A 7580-nucleotide genomic window follows, 5' to 3' on the forward strand; every position below is an offset into this window, starting at 1 on the left:
TACCGGACCGATGATTTGGACGACACGCCCCAGGTTTTTTTTTTTCAAGCGTGGAAACCCCAGAACCAGAAGTAGTAGGATTGATTCTCATAATAATAAAATAAATAAATATGTCGAAATGTTTTTTCAAAAATTATCGAATTCAAAAAAAATGTCCGCTAGCACGTCGATCGGTTAATTCAATAAAATGGGAATTAGCACTCGATTTTGTTGGCACCACGCAATTGAACTTGAACCAATTCAATTGTTTACTTATTCAATGAGACTGAGTGAATTTGCAAGCTCACCCAACCTATTTTCATTTAAAAATCTCAAGTGGATGAATCAGAATCTTGAGAAAGTCTTTCATTTGTCTATCATTATAGACAATCCCATCCGTATTATCTATTCTATGGAATTCGAACCTGAACTTTATTTTCTATTTCTATTACGATTCATTATTTGTATCTAATTGGCTCCTCTTCTTATTTCTTTTTTATTTCAATTTCAGCATATCGATTTATGCCTAGCCTATTCTTTTCTTTGCGTTTTTCTTTCTTTTTTATACCTTTCATAGATTCATAGATCATAGAGGAATTCCATATATTTTCACATCTAGGATTTACATATACAACATATACCACTGTCAAGGGGGAAGTTCTTATTATTTAGGTTAGTTAGGTATTTCCATTTCAAAAAAAAAAGGTAAAAAATAAAAATTGGGTTGCGCTATATATATGAAAGAGTATACAATAATGATGTATTTGGCAAATCAAATACCATGGTCTAATAATCAACCATTCTGATTAGTTGATAATATTAGTATTAGTTGGAAATTTTGTGAAAGATTCCTGTGAAAAGTTTCATTAACGCGGAATTCGTGTCGAGTAGACCTTGTTGTTGTGAGAATTCTTAATTCACGAGTTGTAGGGAGGGATTTATGTCACCACAAACAGAGACTAAAGCAAGTGTTGGATTCAAAGCTGGTGTTAAAGAGTACAAATTGACTTATTATACTCCTGAGTACCAAACCAAGGATACTGATATATTGGCAGCATTCCGAGTAACTCCTCAACCTGGAGTTCCACCTGAAGAAGCAGGGGCCGCGGTAGCTGCGGAATCTTCTACTGGTACATGGACAACTGTATGGACCGATGGACTTACCAGCCTTGATCGTTACAAAGGGCGATGCTACCGCATCGAGCGTGTTGTTGGAGAAAAAGATCAATATATTGCTTATGTAGCTTACCCTTTAGACCTTTTTGAAGAAGGTTCTGTTACCAACATGTTTACTTCCATTGTAGGTAATGTATTTGGGTTCAAAGCCCTGCGCGCTCTACGTCTGGAAGATCTGCGAATCCCTACTGCTTATGTTAAAACTTTCCAAGGTCCGCCTCATGGGATCCAAGTTGAAAGAGATAAATTGAACAAGTATGGTCGTCCCCTGTTGGGATGTACTATTAAACCTAAATTGGGGTTATCCGCTAAAAACTACGGTAGAGCTGTTTATGAATGTCTTCGCGGTGGACTTGATTTTACCAAAGATGATGAGAACGTGAACTCACAACCATTTATGCGTTGGAGAGATCGTTTCTTATTTTGTGCCGAAGCACTTTATAAAGCACAGGCTGAAACAGGTGAAATCAAAGGGCATTACTTGAATGCTACTGCAGGTACATGCGAAGAGATGATGAAAAGAGCTATATTTGCTAGAGAATTGGGTGTTCCGATCGTAATGCATGACTACTTAACGGGGGATTCACCGCAAATACTAGCTTGGCTCATTATTGCCGAGATAATGGTCTACTTCTTCACATCCACCGTGCAATGCATGCGGTTATTGATAGACAGAAGAATCATGGTATCCACTTCCGGGTATTAGCAAAAGCGTTACGTATGTCTGGTGGAGATCATATTCACTCTGGTACCGTAGTAGGTAAACTTGAAGGTGAAAGAGACATAACTCTGGGCTTTGTTGATTTACTGCGTGATGATTTTGTTGAACAAGATCGAAGTCGCGGTATTTATTTCACTCAAGATTGGGTCTCTTTACCAGGTGTTCTACCCGTGGCTTCAGGAGGTATTCACGTTTGGCATATGCCTGCTCTGACCGAGATCTTTGGGGATGATTCCGTACTACAGTTCGGTGGAGGAACTTTAGGACATCCTTGGGGTAATGCGCCAGGTGCCGTAGCTAACCGAGTAGCTCTAGAAGCATGTGTAAAAGCTCGTAATGAAGGACGTGATCTTGCTCAGGAAGGTAATGAGATTATTCGCGAGGCTTGCAAATGGAGCCCGGAACTAGCTGCTGCTTGTGAGGTATGGAAAGAGATCGTATTTAATTTTGCAGCAGTAGACGTTTTGGATAAAACAGTAGAAATTAGCAGCAAATAAAGAAGGATAAGGAGAAAGAACTCAAGTAATTATCCTTCGTTCTCTTAATTGAATTGCAATTAAACTCGGCCCAATCTTTTACTAAAAGGATTGAGCCGAATACAACAAAGATTCTATTGCATATATTTTGACTAAGTATATACTTACCTAGATATACAAGATTTGAAATACAAAATATAGAAAACTAAATCAAAATCTAAGACTCAAATCTTTCCATTGTTGTCTTGGATCCACAATTAATCCTACGGATCCTTAGGGTTGGTATATTCTTTTCTATCCTGTAGTTTGTAGTTTCCCTGAATCAAGCCAAGTATCACAACTCTTTCTACCCATCCTCTATATTGTCCCCTTTGTTCCGTGTTGAAATAGAACCTTAATTTATTACTTATTATTAGAATTAGATTTTAGATTGTTAGATTAGTTAGTGATTAGATATTAGTATTAGACGAGATTTTACGAAAAATTTTTTTTTTGATTTCTTTATAGAGAGGACAAATCTCTTTTTTTCGATGCGAATTTGATACGACATAGGAGAAGCCGCCCTTTATCAAAAATTATATTATTATATTATTTTTAATAATAAAAGGGGTTCCAACATATTAATATATAGTGAAGTGTTCCCCAGATTCAGAACTTTTTTCAATACTCACAATCCTTATCAGTTAATAATCCTAGTGATTGGATTTCTATGCTTAGTCTGATAGGAAATAAGATATTCAAATAAATAATTTTATAGCGAATGACTATTCATCTATTGTATTTTCATGCAAATAGGGGGCAAGAAAACTCTATGGAAAGATGGTGGTTTAATTCGATGTTGTTTAAGAAGGAGTTCAAACGTGTGGGCTAAATAAATACAGTCTTGGTCCTATTGAAAATACCAGTGAAGATCCAAATCGAAAAGTGAAAAACATTCATAGTTGCAGTAATGTTGATTATTTATTCGGCGTTAAAGACATTCGGAATTTCATCTCTGATGATACTTTTTTAGTTAGTGAAAGGAATGGAGACAGTTCCAAATCATATTGAAAATCAGATTTTTGAGATTGACAACGATCATTCTTTTCTGATCTGAACTAGATACTACGGTATAGTTATCGAAACTCCATTTGAGTTATCTGAATAATGGATTTAGGGGCATAAGATCCCTAACTATAATTCTTACATGCTGATACTCAATATAGTTGGAATAATCACATTAATAGTTGCATTGATAATTATCTTCAGGCTCAAATCTGTATAGATACTTCCATTATAGTGGATGAAGAAGGTGACAGTTACATTTATAGAACCATTTGTGGTAGTGAAAGATCGAAATATAGCCAAGCTAGTTCAAACAGTATGAGGTCGAATTCCCGTAGCAATTAATAGTCATGCATTACCTTTGATTGAACACGGAACATTTACAATCTCAAAAATCTGTGCTTCTCAGGATAGAAATAGAAATATAGCTCTTTTCATCATCTCTTCCGGATCCAAGACAAACAATGCAAAGATTTTCGAGGATCTTCACTGATTGCCCATTGATTTATTTATTACCTTTGATTTGAACTCATTTTAAATAATCATCGTAAACCACCATTTTCATAAGAGTTTCTTGCCCCCTATTTTATACAATAGATGAATAGTCATTCGCTATAGAATCTTTGTTGAATATCTTATCTCTCCAATCACAACTGATAAATGGTTGTGAGTTCACGTTCTCATGTTGGAACATCTATTAAAAATAATGGTAATAATATAATTTTTGAAGTCAGCTTCTCCTATGTCATAATTACTTGAAGACTTTCTCCTAAACAGCTTTATTTGCTGCTAATTTCTAATGTTTTATCCAAAATCTAATTCTGCAATAATTAATACGATCTATTTCAACATCCAATCAAGCAGGGGGTAGTTGTCATTCGCTATAAGACCATTTGTTCAATTTATCTCGAATAATCTCAACCTGGATCCCAAGATCACGTCCTTGGAAAAGATTTGAGTCTTAACATAATTTAGCTTTCTAGGGTATTTCAAATCTTCCAGACGTAAGCGCGCTGGCAATAGAATCTTTGTTGTATTCGGCCAATCCTTTTAGTAAAAGAATACATTACCTACAATGAAGTTAAGAGAACGAAGGATAATTACTTGAGTTCTTTCTCCTTATCCTTCTTTGTTGCTGCTAGAACCTTACGATCTCTTTCTCCACAAAAAAGCCTCGGAATCTAAAGATCACGTCCTTCGGTCAGAGCTACATAAGCCTGGCGCATTACCCCCATATCCTATCTCACTGAAGCCAACAACACCTCCTGAAGCCGCAGAACACAGATGACGGTAAATACCGCGACTTCGATCTTGTTCAACAAAATCATCACGCAGTAAATCAACAAAGCGGTCTCTTACCTTCAAGTTTACCTACTACGGTACCAGAGTGAATATGATCTCCACCAGACATACCGCGGCCCCTTTTGCTTCACCCGGAAGTGGATCCAGGTTGAGGATTATCTTCTGATCAATAACCGCATGCATTGCACGGTGGATATGAAGAAGTAGACCAGTATCTCGGCAATAATGAGCCAAGCTAGTATTTGCGGTGAATCCCCCGGAGTAGTCATGCATTAGATCGGAATTCTCTAGTATAGCTCTTTTCATCATCTCTTCGCATCCAGCATTCAAGTGCCCTTTGATTCTCCTGTTTCAGCCTGTGCTTTATAAAGTGCTTCGGCACAAAATAAGACGATCTCTCCAACGCATAAATGGTTGTGAGTTCACGTTCTCATCATCTTTGAAAATCAAGTCCACCGCGAATTATTACATTCATAAACAGCTCTACCGTAGTTTTTAGCGGATAACCCCAATTTAGGTTTAATAGTACATCCGGGGACGACCATATGTTCAATTTATCTCTTTCAACTTGGATCCCATGAGGCGGACCTTGGAAAGTTTTAACATAAGCAGTAGGGATACTAGACGTAGAGCGCAGGGCTAACCCAAATACATTACCTACAATGAAGTAAACATGTTGAACAGAACCTTCTTCAAAAGGTCTAAAGGGTAAGCTACATAAGCAATATATTGATCTTTTCTCCAACAACACGCTCATGCGGTAGCATCGCCCTTTGTAACGATCAAGGCTGGTAAGTCCATCGGTCCATATATCCATGCCAGCCGCAACGGCCCCTGCTTCTTCAGGTGGAACTCCAGGTTTTATTTGCCAATATATCAGTATCCTTTTTTTTTTTGTACTCTTTAACACCAGCTGGATCCAATACTTTAGTCTAACATAAATCCCTCCCTACAACTCGTGAATTAAGAATTCTCACAACCTACTGACAGTTCCGGTAATGAAACTTTTCACGAGTCTTTCATTTCCAACTGTAAATATTATCAACTAATCAGATGTGAATTAATATATTTGATTTGCCAAATACATCATTATTGTATACTCTTTCATATATATAGCGCAACCCAATTTTTATTTTTACCTTTTTTTTTTTTTTGAAATGGAAATACCTAACTAACCTAAATAATAAGAACTTCCCCCTTGTATATGTTGTATATGTAAATCCTAGATGTGAAAATATATGGAATTCCTCTATGATCTATGAATCTATGAAAAGAAAAAAAACGCAAAGAAAAAGAATAGGCTAGGCATAAATCGATATGCTGAAATTGAAATAAAAAAAGAAATAAGAAGAGGAGCCAATTATTAGATACAAATAATGAATCGTAATAGAAATAGAAAATAAAGTTCAGGTTCGAATTCCATAGAATAGATAATACGGATGGGATTGTCTATAATGATAGACAAATGAAAGACTTTCTCAAGATTCTGATTCATCCACTTGAGATTTTTTTAAATGAAAATAGGTTGGGTGAGCTTGCAAATTCACTCAGTCTCATTGAATAAGTAAACAATTGAATTGGTTCAAGTTCAATTGCGTGGTGCCAACAAAATCGAGTGCTAATTCCCATTTTATTGAATTAACCGATCGACGTGCTAGCGGACATTTTTTTTGAATTCGATAATTTTGAAAAAACATTTCGACATATTTATTTATTTTATTATTATGAGAATCAATCCTACTACTTCTGGTTCTGGGGTTTCCACGCTTGAAAAAAAAAACCTGGGGCGTGTCGTCCAAATCATCGGTCCGGTACTAGATGTAGCCTTTCCCCGGGCAAGATGCCGAATATTTATAACGCTCTGGTAGTTCAAGGTCGAGATAGTGTTGATCAACCAATTAATGTGGCTTGTGAGGTACAGCAATTATTAGGAAATAATCGAGTTAGGGGCTGTAGCTATGAGTGCTACAGAGGGTCTAACGAGAGGAATGGAAGTGATTGACACAGGAGCTCCTATAAGTGTTCCGGTCGGGGAGCGACTCTGGGACGAATTTTTAACGTGCTCGGAGAGCCTGTTGATAATTTAGGGCCTGTAGATACTAGTACAATGTCTCCTATTCATAGATCTGCGCCCGCCTTTATACAGTTGGATACAAAATTATCTATTTTTGAAACAGGAATTAAAGTAGTAGATCTTTTAGCCCTTATCGCCGTGGAGGAAAAATCGGACTATTCGGGGGAGCTGGAGTGGGTAAAACAGTACTCATTATGGAATTGATTAACAATATTGCTAAAGCTCACGGGGGCGTATCCGTATTTGGCGGAGTGGGTGAACGTACTCGGGAAGGAAATGATCTTTACATGGAAATGAAAGAATCTGGAGTGATTAATGAAGAAAATTTTGCAGAATCAAAGGTGGCCCTAGTTTACGGTCAGATGAATGAACCGCCGGGAGCTCGTATGAGAGTTGGTTTGACTGCCCTAACTATGGCGGAATATTTCCGAGATGTTAATGAGCAAGACGTACTTCTATTTATTGACAATATCTTCCGTTTCGTCCAAGCAGGATCCGAAGTATCGGCCTTATTGGGTAGAATGCCTTCCGCTGTGGGTTATCAACCGACCCTGAGTACCGAAATGGGTTCTTTACAAGAAAGAATTACTTCTACCAAAGAAGGGTCCATAACCTCTATTCAAGCAGTTTATGTACCCGCAGACGATTTGACTGACCCTGCCCCTGCTACGACATTTGCACATTTAGATGCTACTACCGTACTATCAAGAGGATTGGCTGCCAAAGGTATTTATCCAGCAGTAGATCCTTTAGATTCAACGTCAACCATGCTTCAACCTCGGATCGTTGAGAGAAACCCATTACGAAA

General features: G+C 37.4%; 3 pseudogenes; 2 read left to right on the forward strand and 1 right to left on the reverse strand.

The window, feature by feature from the left end:
* Nucleotides 1–61: 61 nt before the first annotated feature.
* Nucleotides 62–2484, forward strand: LOC132035374 (ribulose bisphosphate carboxylase large chain-like; annotated as a pseudogene).
* Nucleotides 2485–4584: 2100 nt separating this feature from the next.
* On the reverse strand, nucleotides 4585–5785 carry LOC132033078 (ribulose bisphosphate carboxylase large chain-like; annotated as a pseudogene).
* A 738-nt stretch (nucleotides 5786–6523) lies between these two features.
* LOC132033083 (ATP synthase subunit beta, chloroplastic-like) overlaps nucleotides 6524–7580 on the forward strand; it is an 87872-nt pseudogene continuing 86815 nt past the window's right edge.

This window comes from Lycium ferocissimum, chromosome 10 (genome assembly GCF_029784015.1).
Source record: "Lycium ferocissimum isolate CSIRO_LF1 chromosome 10, AGI_CSIRO_Lferr_CH_V1, whole genome shotgun sequence".
NCBI lineage: Eukaryota > Viridiplantae > Streptophyta > Magnoliopsida > Solanales > Solanaceae > Lycium > Lycium ferocissimum.